This window comes from Bombina bombina, chromosome 2 (genome assembly GCF_027579735.1).
Source record: "Bombina bombina isolate aBomBom1 chromosome 2, aBomBom1.pri, whole genome shotgun sequence".
Lineage (NCBI taxonomy): Eukaryota > Metazoa > Chordata > Amphibia > Anura > Bombinatoridae > Bombina > Bombina bombina.
Window position 1 is genome coordinate 846,581,008 of NC_069500.1, and position 13,835 is coordinate 846,594,842.

Consider the following 13,835-nt stretch of genomic DNA (forward strand, 5'->3'; position numbering starts at 1 on the left):
GCGGGCTAATCTCCAGTTGGCCCAGAGAAGACAGAAAGTATGGTACGATCGGGGGGCCCGAAAGAGAATCTTCACCATAGTACTTAAGCCGGTGAAGACAGACAAATTGCAGGCGTCCTGGCAGGGTCCCTACCAGATCGTAGAGAAAAGGGGAGACACCACTTATGTGATAGCTAGCTGCCATGACAACAATCTTAGAAAGACATTCCATGTAAACATGCTCAAGGAATATTTTGAGCGACCAGAGAACGTGACGGCCGTATGTTGTTCCCCTCAGGAAGACCCCGACAGTCTACCCATTCCAGACCTATTAGAAAAGAGTCTCCCCACAGGTATAGTGGCTCAGGTTCAGATAGGAGACCGACTTAGCCCCACTGAAAGGGAGCAGCTCAGCCAACTCCTCCAGTCCAAACACCTCACCTTCTCCCCGAAGCCAGGGTACACTACTTTAACCACCCACCAGGTAGATACTCCGGGACAAGCTCCCTTGCGCCAGGCTCCGTACCGAATCCCCGAAGCAGTTAGGACAGGAATGAAGAAGGAGATCGATGAGATGCTCCAGCTCAGGGTAATTGAGCCCTCCGATAGTCCCTGGGCCTCCCCAGTTGTCTTGGTGCCCAAGAAAGATGGGACCACCCGGTTCTGCGTAGACTATCGGAGGCTCAATGAAAAAACCGTGACGGACGCTTACCCTATGCCCAGGGTAGACGAGCTACTCGATCGTATAGCCAGGGGAAATTACCTGACCACTATTGACCTCTGCAAAGGTTACTGGCAGATTCCCCTGGCCCCGGAGGCTATCCCCAAGTCGGCATTCGTCACCCCATTCGGCTTATATCAGTTTAGGGTAATGCCGTTTGGGATGAAGAATGCCCCAGCTACATTCCAGCGCTTGGTGGATAGGCTCCTGGATGGCTTCCAGAGTTTTGCTTGCGCCTACCTGGACGACATAGCGATCCACAGTGAGTCCTGGGAGGACCACTTAGCTCATGTAGGAATGGTTCTGGATCAGATCCGGGCTGCTGGCCTGACTCTGAAGCCAGAAAAATGCCACTTTGGGATGGCCGAGGTACAGTACCTGGGTCACCGGGTGGGGTGTGGAAAGCAGCGACCAGAGCCGGCCAAGATAGAAGCTGTCGCCAATTGGCCCACCCCCATCACTAAGACTCAGGTCCTAGCCTTCCTGGGCACGGCAGGGTACTATAGACGGTTCGTACCAGACTACAGCACACTTGCCAAACCCCTGACTGACTTGACCAAGAAGAACTTACCTCGACAGGTCCTGTGGTCTCCCCACTGTGAAACGGCTTTCCAGGCTCTCAAAAATGCTCTAATTAACGCTCCTGTCTTGGCGGCCCCAGCCCTTAACAAACGTTTTATCGTCCATACAGATGCTTCCATGTTCGGGCTGGGAGCCGTCCTCAGCCAAGTAGGCGAAGATGGAGGGGAGCATCCAGTTGCCTACATCAGCCGGAAGCTCCTGCCCCGCGAAGTCAGCTATGCAGCGGTCGAAAAGGAGTGTTTGGCTTTGGTGTGGGCATTAAAGAAATTGACTCCCTATTTATATGGTCAGGAGTTCACCCTGGTCACCGACCATAACCCGTTGGTGTGGCTGAACCAGGTCTCTGGAGATAACGGCAGGCTATTACGTTGGAGCTTATCGTTGCAACCCTTCAATTTCACCATTACTTACAGACCTGGGAAACAGAATGGCAACGCCGACGGGTTGTCCAGACAAACCGACCTCAGCCCCGCATAACCAGCGGTCTGGACAGCCTTAGTCTGCCCCGAAAAGGGGTCAGACCGTGTCTGCCAGAGTGTTCCACAGAAAGGGAGCACTGTTACAGAAGCATTAGTTATTTTGTTGTGAAGAGCTTATTTCCCAGCAGCAATGCCTGAACCAGCCAAGCCAGCGCCTAAGAAGGGCTCCAAGAAAACCGTAACAAGTATCATTTCATAAAGAGTTAACTTTTTTTCAGCTTTTAGAAACTATTGTCTAATCACCTCTAGAGCCAGACTGCTAATTGATAAGATGAACTTGTAAACTTGTTATCTTAAGTACTGTAATCCTATTGTGGCCTGTCAAAGGACATTGCTCTCTATCTAACTGTGTGATGGGGGATTTTGTGCTTTCCCCCCCCCCCCCTGGGAGTGCCCTGTGTGCATGTAACCTTAATAAAAAGCAGGCTGGGCATCCCAGTCCTGAGTTCTTGTTTGACCCTCAATCGCAGCGTTGACTCGTTTTTGTGGGCAGAAGGGTATCCTAGCTGTACTGCAGCTAAGGGAGATTATTCTATATTTGCGAGACTCATATAGAATACTATGGAAAGCAGCTTCTCCCCTCTTTAGCAATAGGGATCCAGGCTACTAAGCGGTCCATCTCTCAGCGAGACTAAGGGTAACCGTAACAACTCCTTTGAATACTACATTGTTTATTACCCCCTAACTTAACCCCAGTTAAAATACACTGAAATAAAATGACAAATATATTAATTACCTTAAAAAAATAATACAAAATTCCAAAAATAAAAAAACCTAATATTACAAAATATGACAAGCAGAAGGAAATCTTGGTAACTATTGTGTGATTGGAGGAAGGTAGAATGGGAATCTAGAAGAGGGGGTCAGCTTGGAGGGAAAAAATAGGGGTTAGGAATGGAGGAGCAGTCTGGCTAGAGATGAAAAACTGCATACCCAATCAGACTACACCACCCAATTCATTTCCTGCCTTAGCCCAGCATGACTACTCCCACAGCAACAAATTTTAACTCCACTAGCCCCTCTTTTTTCCTAATGAGCCCTCTCATTCCAGGCTCCACACCATCACATTTTTATCCTGCTTCCTAACTCAGTTCCTCCTGCTTCTATCCGGTCTACTCAAACACCTCTTCCTTCTGGATGCACATTCTATTCTCCCTTCCTACCCAACCCCCCCAGACTACTCCCGCCCTTAACAGACCCACTCCGACGTCACCTAGCCAGACTATTGCCCCACATTCCCACCCCACTTCCAAATCCACATCCTTTCTTCCCTAATCACACACCACCCAGACTTCTCCCACCCTTGCCGCACATCCATATACTAATCCCATCATGTTTTGCATATCACAGGATCATATTCCAGAATAATCCCATACCCACTTCAGCACACTACTTTCAGGAGAACTACTAGCACATTATTTCCAGGAGAATCACTGGAAGTCGCTCTGTAAGTACTGTTTGCAGTGTGGATTTGAACCACTGACTGAGTGCTTTCTAGCACAATAACTTATCCCAGCAGCTACCTAGCAACTAACTGTGATACGACATTGGAAATAATATGTACTGTCGTTTTTTATACCAGCTCACAGATCTATGGTGGCTTAGTGGGTTAAAAAGCAACCTTGTAAGCAACCTTGTAAACACACGGCTGAGAGTGTTAGTCCTGCTGGGGGAACAGGGCTATTGTAGTGTATTGCATTCTAGGGACATATCACACCTAGATAAATAATCATTTTATTTCCTGAAAGCAACTCACTGCTTATATACTATCGCTTCAAATATTGGTCTAAAAGTAGACAAACAATGGATGCAGATCCTGTCTTCCTTTGGCATTGCAAACCATTGTGGCTCAAGTACTTATATACTTTTACTTGCTTTAATGTTCTAAATTGGTCAAAGTAATGGGTAAAAGCCCTGCAAACTCCTGACAGGGTGTGCCATTGTGGTTGAGTGGTTTCTTCTTACAAGCCAGTGGTTGTGGGTTTGATTCCAGCTATTGGTGCTAGACCATGGCCTGTTTTATTTAAGACTACCCATTGCTTGTATGTTAAAAAAGGTCAAACAATAAAAAGGACATTTGTGCGTTGATGCAATAAGGGTAAAAAAACAAAACAAAACAAAAGATCCTCTGGCACTGTGTTGTGCAAATGGAGTTTTTTTGTTTATTTGTTTTTATTAAAGCTAGAAGAATGTCTTTGGGTGGCAAAGCTAGGGTGCGCTATAATCCGTAAAGGGATAGGAAAGTCAAAATGAAGCGTACATGATTCTGATAGAGATTGTCATTTTAATAAACTTTTAAATTCACTTCTATTTTCAAATGTGCTTTGTTCTCTTGGTACCCCTTGTTGAAAAGGAATACGCACATATTCTACACTAGTGGGCGCTGCTGCTAATTGGTGCCTGCACACAATTGTCTTTTGTAATTGGCTGACTAGATGTGTTCATCTTGCTGCCAGTAGTGCAATGCGGTTCCTTCAGCAAAGGTTTTCAAGAGAACAAAACAAATTTGATAATGGACAGCTTGTTATCAAATGTGACCAGAAGGACATGCAACGTAAGAAATGGAAGCTGTAGCCAAGTTCAAATTCACAACCGTTGGATTGTGACGCAGTTGTCCTAACCACTGAGCCGCAACAACCCCAAAGATTGAGGGCTTGCTGGGCCAGTATCAATTATTTTGCTGCTTTTAATCCAGCAATGCAATAAACGGTATATACAGTAAGTAGCAAAGAGTCCAGTTGACTAAAAGAAAAAAAGACATTTGCTAAAATACAATTCCACTACTAAACTACCAACTGTAGACAGGCAGATCACCATGCAGAAACATAATTTATGCTTACCTGATAAATTTATTTCTCTTGTGGTGTATCCAGTCCACGGATCATCCATTACTTGTGGGATATTCTCCTTCCCAACAGGAAGTTGCAAGAGGACACCCACAGCAGAGCTGTCTATATAGCTCCTCCCCTAACTGCCATATCCAGTCATTCGACCGAAGACAAGCAAGAGAAAGGAGAAACCATAGGGTGCAGTGGTGACTGTAGTTTAAAGTTAAAAAATACCTGCCTTAAAATGACAGGGCGGGCCGTGGACTGGATACACCACAAGAGAAATAAATTTATCAGGTAAGCATAAATTATGTTTTCTCTTGTAAGGTGTATCCAGTCCACGGATCATCCATTACTTGTGGGATACCAATACCAAAGCTAAAGTACACGGATGAAGGGAGGGACAAGGCAGGTACTTAAACAGAAGGTACCACTGCCTGTAAAACCTTTCTCCCGGGACTTCCGGTTGGCGGTGCTGCAAGATGGCCACTGAAAGACAGAGCTCCAAGTAAATTCTCTACTTTTTTGAGCATAGCTGTGGCTACACTCTACGCCATCCTATCCTCCTTGGCAGTTTAGGTGCCCGGAAACTTTTGTGGATCAGACATTCCAACGTCTGGCCTCCGTGAAGTCAATTAACAAGTTTGAAGCAGTTTGGCGTTTAATCTGTAAAGCAGCACACTACCAAGATGGCGCGCAGTCTTAATGACCTAACGCTACTACTTCTACCGCTACTTGATGGGCTACAACACTCACTTGAGAACTTAATACGGGAAGCCCGGTCTTCTAAGAGTTTGCTTGTTAAAGATGACGCTTCTTGCGTGCCCGAAACTAGTTATGACTGTACTGGTTTCGATTGTGAGTTCCCCCCCACATCTACCCCCTGTGATAACACCATTGCAGAAAGAGCGAAAATAGCACTAGAAGACGGAAGAAACTCAGTGGAGAAAATCGACCCCGCGCTGTATTATACTGAGCAGAATGCAGCGGCACCGGGGAACCTTCCCTGACACTGCACATTAACAACGGGGAGAACTGTGTACACGATAAGGCTATGGAAGGGAATGAAGATCATGCCTCTATTCTGCCGGACTGGGACACACTACATACCGACAGACCGCGATGGCACTTTCTGTGTGCAGTTCCAGAGACGGACCTTGTCTTGCTCCCTCCATGTCTAAAACAAGCGGACATGTGGCCTAGCACTCCTGCACAATATGATCCAGAAAGAGTCGCCAACATCACTTTCAACTCAGCAATGGCGGAGGATGTATCTCTCAGCTCCTTACACTTGTGTCTCATTGTATATGGGGCCTTACAAGAGGTAGATATTGTTAAAATAATGCCGGCACACGTTGCCATCAAATCCCCGCTGCACAGATCTGTTCAACTGGAGGGGAGACTCACAAAGGGGAGACACGATATGGACTGGCTGAAATCACTCCGTTATGGTATCCGCAAGATACCCCGCTGTTGGAAGCAGTGTAAGATCCATTTTGCTAGGGGTATTGGCTAAACAATAAACCTTTCCTCTGTCTCAGCATAATCAAACCCGCTACCTCAAACAAGGAGATTCATATGTAGCGATGCATAATGCTAATATCATTTAATTTCAGTGAATATGAATGCTGCTATAAAACTCCAATGCTGCTTATCTTTATAATTAAATATGCATACTCAATGGACTTTACATATAAGTTGAACATGCCAGACTGCCTGATTTTACATATTTGTTTTAGATTTGTTTGTTTTTTCCTTTTCTTTCTTTTTTCTCCCTCCCTTTCCTTTGATGTATGCTGTTAGCTTAACTTACCTAGCTCATGATTGCTATGAGAAAGAAATGTGTATGTGTTCTTATCCCTTTAATGTTATAACTCTGCTATCTACCCAGTAGAAACCACACTAAGCAGCCTGCCCATATCCTAATTATATCTACCAAGAATTAATTGTCATTGCGGACGGACAGGTAGCATCACGGCAGTTACATTATTCATAATGGCTTATTTTTTGATTTGTTGGTGTTGTTCTAATTTTATATACCTGCTTGATTAGAGTTATGAAACTTGAAACCCCCTGGTTCCTTCCCCTTTAGCCAAAAAGTTAGTTTAATCTGATAAGAGTACAATGAGTACATTATTTACACAGTGATTCCTTTCACAAAGGGGGGGGGGGGTAAAATACAAACAATAAATGCTGCAATTTGTACATCTACACTCAGTATGAGAAGTTAACATTTTGATTTTATCTGATAAGAGTACAGCGAAACAAAAATAAATCATGTGTCTGATCCCAATCCCCTCTCACCCTCCTATTTTCATTTGAAGCTTAAATGATCTGGAACCCCCCTCTTAGAATTGCTTTCTGTATATAAACTGTATTTGAAATGGAAAGATTATCTGTTTCTGTATATCTGGAGGATGAGTCCTAATAAAATCCCCCCATTTTTAAAAAAAGGTAGAAACGTCAGTCGTTATATCGTGCATCGAATTGTTATATTATCATTTTACTCATAACTAGTTCCGTGATTTTTTTTAAACTTGGGGGTCTCTTCTACTTCCAAGTAGAGAAGATTACATTACGACCACATAGGATAACAAAGTTAATACATTTTACATTAATAAGTCATTTTTCCATTTCCTTTTAGGAAAATTATGTCTAATAAATTAATCAGCATCTGGAGTTAGTATTTTAGAGATCCAATCTTTGATCATGATCCAAAATTTCTTAAAGGGACAGTCTACACCTATAGCAACATCATTTCAAACCATAGATCGGGTTCCGATTGTTCTAACTCACCCCCTCTACCCTAACGAGTCTGCTACACAAAGCGAGTTATTAGAAATAAGAAGTTTGATTTTGGACGTTAGAAATGGCCGATAAACTCCGCCCAATCCCTTCTCCTCCTACCTTGTTGTCCTGTTCTTAAGTTAGCTCATACTCGTGCATGTAGCACAAAGTGACATAATGAGCCTCCTAACACGCCTGTGAATCTTTTGTGTTTTGTGTAACCGGAAGTCCGTCCCCGCATCTGGAACCTACAGCCTCCGCAAAAGAACAACAGCATATTGCGCTTGAATAAAATTAGGATTTAAACAATTGCAAAATAATATTTAATTCATTAATTTGATCGTCGCTTCAATCTATACTTACACTCTAAATAGCTTTTCCACAGAATAATTTGATTTGTGTTCAAATTTAACATATGTTTGAGTTCTGGGGTTTTTTGCTCATATGCTGCTGCGCATGCGCGAAAAAACAAAAGCGCAGGACAGATTTTTAACCTGTGGTCAACTTTTGATTGGATCGTTGAAAATAAGAGAGTCTATGATGTCATTTATAGGAGGAGCTTGACGGCCATTTCTAACAATAGAAATCTAACTTTTGAATTCGAATAACTCAGTTGGTGTAGAGGACTCGTTATGGTAGTGAGGGAGAGTTAAATAATCGATCTATGGTTTGAAGTTATGTTGCTATAGGTGTAGACTGTCCCTTTAACTTTCAGACACACTCCTAGGCAATAGTCATATTGGCTTTCCCGGTCCCTTTAAGGCTGTGTGCATGTTGAATGTGCTTCTCCTTTAAAGGGATACTGAACCAAAATGTTTTCTTTCATGATTCAGATAGAGCATGACATTTTAAGCAACTTGCTAATTTACTCCTATTATCAGTTTTTCTTCATTCTTTTGCTATCTTTATTTTAAAAGCAGGAATGTAAATCTTTAGCAGCCAGCCCATTTTAGGTTCAGAACCATGGATAGTGCTTGCTTATTGGAGGCTGACATTTACCCACCAATAATCAAGCATAACCCAGGTTCTCAACCAAAAATGGGTCGGCTCCTATGCATCACATTCCTGCTTTTTAAATAAAGATAGCAAGAGAATGAAGAAAAATTGATAATAGGAGTAAATTAGAAAGTTGCTTAAAGTTACATGATCTGTCTGAATCATTAAAGAAAAAAATGGGTTTAGTGTCCCTTTAAAGGGACATTATACACTCATTTTTTCTTTGCATAAATGTTTTATAGATGATCTATTTATATAGCCCATAAAGGTTTTTTTTTTAAAAAAATGTATAGTTTTGCTTATTTTTTAATAACATTGCTCTGATTTTCAGGCTCCTAACCAAGCCCCAAAGTTTTATGTGAATACTGTCAGCTACCTTCTCCAGCTTGCTCCTGTTTGTGTAAAGGGTCTTTTCATATGCTAAAGAAGGGGGAGGGGGGAGTGTCTTATTTCCCACTTGCAGTGGGCTTTCCAGCTGCCTTTTCAACAGAGCCAAACGGACAGCTTCTAAGTAAGTTTTTAAACAGTTTTATACTGGATTTTTATATCAGTATCTGTGCATCTTATTCTGTATAATAGTGTCTATTACATGTAGTTATATGAAAATGAGTGTATACTGTCCCTTTAAGGCTGTGTACACTGTTGGTGTTTGTGCATCTGTGGTATCTTCTAGATTCCCATTCTACCCTCCTCCAACTAGACTAAAGCTACCCAGATTACTTCTGCTCCTTCACAGAGCCCACATCCCCCATATCGTATATTCCCTAGCCAGACACCCTGCAAGTATTTTCCCTCTAGGTTGACATATTTCCCCCAACCAGATTACTTTTCTTTACCCTCCCCATTCTATCTTATCCCTATATTTCTCATTCCTCATTCTATCTGATCCCCATATCCAATATATTACAGGAATGGTTTGTTGTGTTCTGGCTAGCGTTGTCAAAGATGGAGATAATGGGTACTGTCATTTTTAGCCCCGCCCACAGATCACCTTTGTGGCTTAGTGGGTTAGAAAGCAGCCTTGTAAACATAGGGTAGATAGTTTGAATCCTGCTATGGGTGCAGGGCTGATGTTATGCTTTGCTTTTTAGTAGCATTTTACAATTAGCCATCGTGCCGGAGTGGTTTGGTCCGTTTTCTTGCAAGCAAAGGGTTGTGGGTCTGTTTCCTGCTATGGGTGCTGGATATTTGTTGATTTTATTCCATTTTATTTTCTTAAAACAACTCACTGCTTATATACTATTTCTATTTATTATTGTCTAAAAATGATGTCTACTGGTCCTGTCGGCGCTCCACGTATCTGGCTTTTGCAGCTCAGTGATTATCTCCGCTGCTTTTGGAACGGAAGGTTGAGGCTTTCCATCCAGCTATGGTTCCATGGTCATCGGGGCCTTTTAGTAACATCCTTTTTAACTAGTTATTCAAAATTCAAAAATGTATTCTATTTTATTTTGTTCATTGATACAACTCAATAAAGCTGGCTGCAGTCACTAAGTTCTTATGTTGCATGTTCTTCTGGTAATATTTCACAACTAGTTGTCCACATTTTTATTTTTATTTTATTATTATTCTGCATGGTGCTCTGCCTGTCTACAGTTGGTAGTTTAGTAGTGGAATTGTATTTTACCAAATGTCTTTTTTTCTTTTAGTCAACTGGACTCTTTGCTACTTACTGTATATACTATATATTTATTGCATTGCTGGAGTAAAAGCAGCAAAATAATTGGTACTGGCCCGGCAAGCCCTCAATCTTTAGGGTTGTTGCGGCTCAGTGCTTAGGTCAACTGCGTCACAATCCAACGGTTGTGAGTTTCAACCCGGCTACAGCTGCCATTTCTTACGTTGCATGTCCTTCTGGTTACATTTGATAACGAGCTGTCCATTATCAAATCTGTTTTGTTCTCTTGTTATCCTTTGCTGAAGGAACCGCATTGCACTACTGGTAGCAAGATGAACACATCTAGTCAGCCAATTACAAAAGACAATTGTGTGCAGGCACCAATTAGCAGCAGCTCCCACTAGTGTAGGATATGTGCGTATTCCTTTTCAACAAGGGGTACCAAGAGAACAAAGCACATTTGAAAATAGAAGTGAATTTTAAAGTCTCTTAAAATGACAAGCTCTATCAGAATCATGTACGTTTCATTTTGACTTTCCTATCCCTTTAAGGATTATAGAGCACCCTAGCTTTGCCACCCCAAGACATTTTTCTAGCTTTAATAAAAACTAAAAAACAATTACATTCCATTTGCACAACCCAGTGCCCGAGTGTTTTTTGTTTTGTTTTTTTACCCTTATTGCATCAACGCACAAATTTCCTTTTTATTGTTTGACCTTTTTTTAACGTACAAGCAATGGGTAGTCTAAAGGAAATAAAACAGGCCACGGTCTAGCACCAATAGCTGGAATCAAACCCACAACCACTGGCTTGGAAGAAGAAACCACTCAACCACAATGACACACCCTGTCAGGAGTTTGCAGGGCTTTTACCCATTACTTTGACCAATTTAGAACATTAAAGCAAGTAAAAGTATATAAGTACTTGAGCCACAATGGTTTGCAATGCCAAAGGAAGACAGGATCTGCATCCATTATTTTTCTAGTTTTAGACCAATATTTGAAGCGATAGTATATAAGCAGTGAGTTGCTTTCAGGAAATAAAATGACTATTTATCTAGGTGTGATATGTCCCTAGAATGCAATACACTACAATAGCCCTGTTCCCCCAGCAGGATTAACACTCTAAACCGTGCGTTTGCAAGGTTGCTTTTTAACCCACTAAGCCACCATAGATTTGTGAGCTGGTATAATAATGACAGTACCTATTATTTCCAATGTTGGATTGCAGTTAGTTGTTAGGTAGCTGGGGTAAGTTCTTGTGCTTGAAAGCACTAAGTCAGTGGTTCAAATCCACACTGCAGCCACTACTTACAGAGCGACTTCCTGTGATTCCCCTGGAAATAATGTGCTAGTGGTTCTCCTGAAAGTAGTGTGCTGAAGTGGGTATGGGATTAATCTAGAATATGGTCTGGTGATATGCAAAACATGATAGGATTAGTATATGGAAGTGGCTCCTGGAAGCTGCAAAGCATAGATGGAGGGAGCTTTGACCTGGGGAGGAAGAGGCCCCTGTATGGGGTAGGAGGTGTTAGAGGAGGAGCTGGAGGCAAAGTGTTAAAGATGTGGGTTGAGCGGGAAAACCAGCAGATTGTTATTGTAGGAGTAGAGAAAACATCTGATGGTTTTCCTGTCCTGCAGCTGGAGCCCCTAAGGTAATTGCTTGTTCCTTCTAGTTAGAAGCCAAGCACATTAGGGGTTTATCCCCCTCCTTTAAGATATTGGAGTCAGGGGAACCTTTAATAAACTATTAATTTTGGGATTTGGTGTGGGGCTGTGTATGCTGGGCAGGATTGTGTTTATGCATAGATGTTTTTCACTCTGCTGCATAGGAGAGTGCTATAGCTGGCTGTTTTCCCCCTCCCAGCATAGGGGTTAATAGACATGCAGCCGTGTAAGATTTTGCTTGTTCCACCCCCCCCCCCTTTTTTTTATTTGAAATAGCTAGCGCTTTTATTTTGCTTAAAAGTGGGTCTTAATAATGGCAATAGTGGAAGGGGTGAGCGCCTTTCTTCAGATGTGGGTTACATCTGTTTGTTTCCATCAGAGGCTCTGTTCAGCGAGGAAGCGTGGCCGAGCGGTCTGCATCCAAAAGGCAGCAGGGGTTTTTCACTTTGTAAGTCTCACCGGGTCCCCACATGGTAGCAGCAGTCAGGGGATAAAGACCACGGGTGGTGATTTGTCACTGGATGTTTCTTCAGCCTGAGACCTACGAACGATGGAGTCAGGTAGCTGACCTAATAATTGTGGGGTGTTTTTTTTATGGATGCCCTGCCTATATGGAGCGAAAGGATATTTGCAAACTGTGAGGTCATCAACAGCTCCTTTATTTACCGCTGTTCCGTTTAATGATTGTGGAGTCTGGTAAGATTCTTTGTTCTTTAGGAATCCGGGTATGTCCTTTAATGTTTGTTACCAGCGCTTTGGGTACATGTCCCTTACATTTGCATGTGCTATAGAGAATTTCCTCTGTCATTGCAGTGTTTATATGGCACCTTTTATGTTTGTCGCTGCTACTATACTTAGGAATAAGGGTACACACAGTGAAGGGAATTTATTTAGTCTGAGCATAGTGCTGTATTTTTGAAGATAAAGTGAATCTTTCAAATGCACTCTAATAGAGTTCTATGCTTATGCTTGATGATTGTCTGAGGGGAGGCCCTATGTGTATACGTGATGGTAGGGTTAACTTTCCCGCCGCTGGTATTTTGGCGCAATCTTGCTGTTCTAGGCCAGTGGCAAGTTTAGGGCCTACTATTGTTTTCTTTTCAGAGGGGTTTTGTGTTTTTTCTCTCCTCAAGGACAAGTTTGGTTCTTTAGGGGATTTTCATATTATATAAATGTTTATAATTTGCACGTTTATTAATACTAATTGCTTATTTAATGCTAATTCTCTTGCTGTGTTGTCTTTCACTCTTTGCTCTGCCTTAAGAGCTTAGAGTGATTTTTTGCTTTATGTCATAGGATCCATTGTTTTTTGTCTGACAGTTTGTGGCAGTTCCATGTATTTTGCCTAAACATTCTGCAGTCAGTCAGGTAGTGGTTAAAATTGTTATACATTTGGGAAAAAAAAAAAAAAAGGAATGTAAATGATACTCCAGGTTGGGGATCTCTTAGCTATTAGGGGGTTATCTCATTTCAGAAGAGGTTTGGTGTTGTGTTTTATCTTCTCAGGAAGAAGTTTGCTCCCATAGGGGATATACAGACTATATATATGTGTATGTGTGTATATATAGATGTGTATGTGTATATAGATGTGTATTGTAATTTTGCATGTTTACTACTAACTCTTATGGTGTGCTGGTTTACACTCCCTGCTCTGCCTCAAGAGTTTAGAAAGTTTTGTTTTTATTTCCAGGGATCCCTTTGTTTTGTCTGCCATCTAGTGGCAGCTAACTGTGATTTTGTATAATTTTCTGTTTTGTTGCCTATGTAGAATGTAGGTTTGTGTATATATATATATATGTATGTTATATGGTTATTTGAGGTCATACCAATATTTCTATCATTTATAATGTTTAATATAGGCATTGTATATGTGGTTAAAAAATTATTTTGTTGAAAAATTATTTTCAATGTTTTGACTTTTATTTCTAGGAAGCATTTAATTTAGGATATGGGGGATTTTCTTTTATATAGGTGGTAGTACGGGTGTGCAAATATTACACTCTTTCATAATGAAGAGAAAACTGCACTGCCGGTGGCTTCCTCCATTCTTTTATGTTGAACTTCGGGACACTAATAGGGTACTTTTATATCCTATGAGCCCAGCGGTTTGTAGATCACTTTAATAAGTGCGGACTGCAACATTAAACTTTGGGCAGGGCCCTCTACCCATTTGATGCC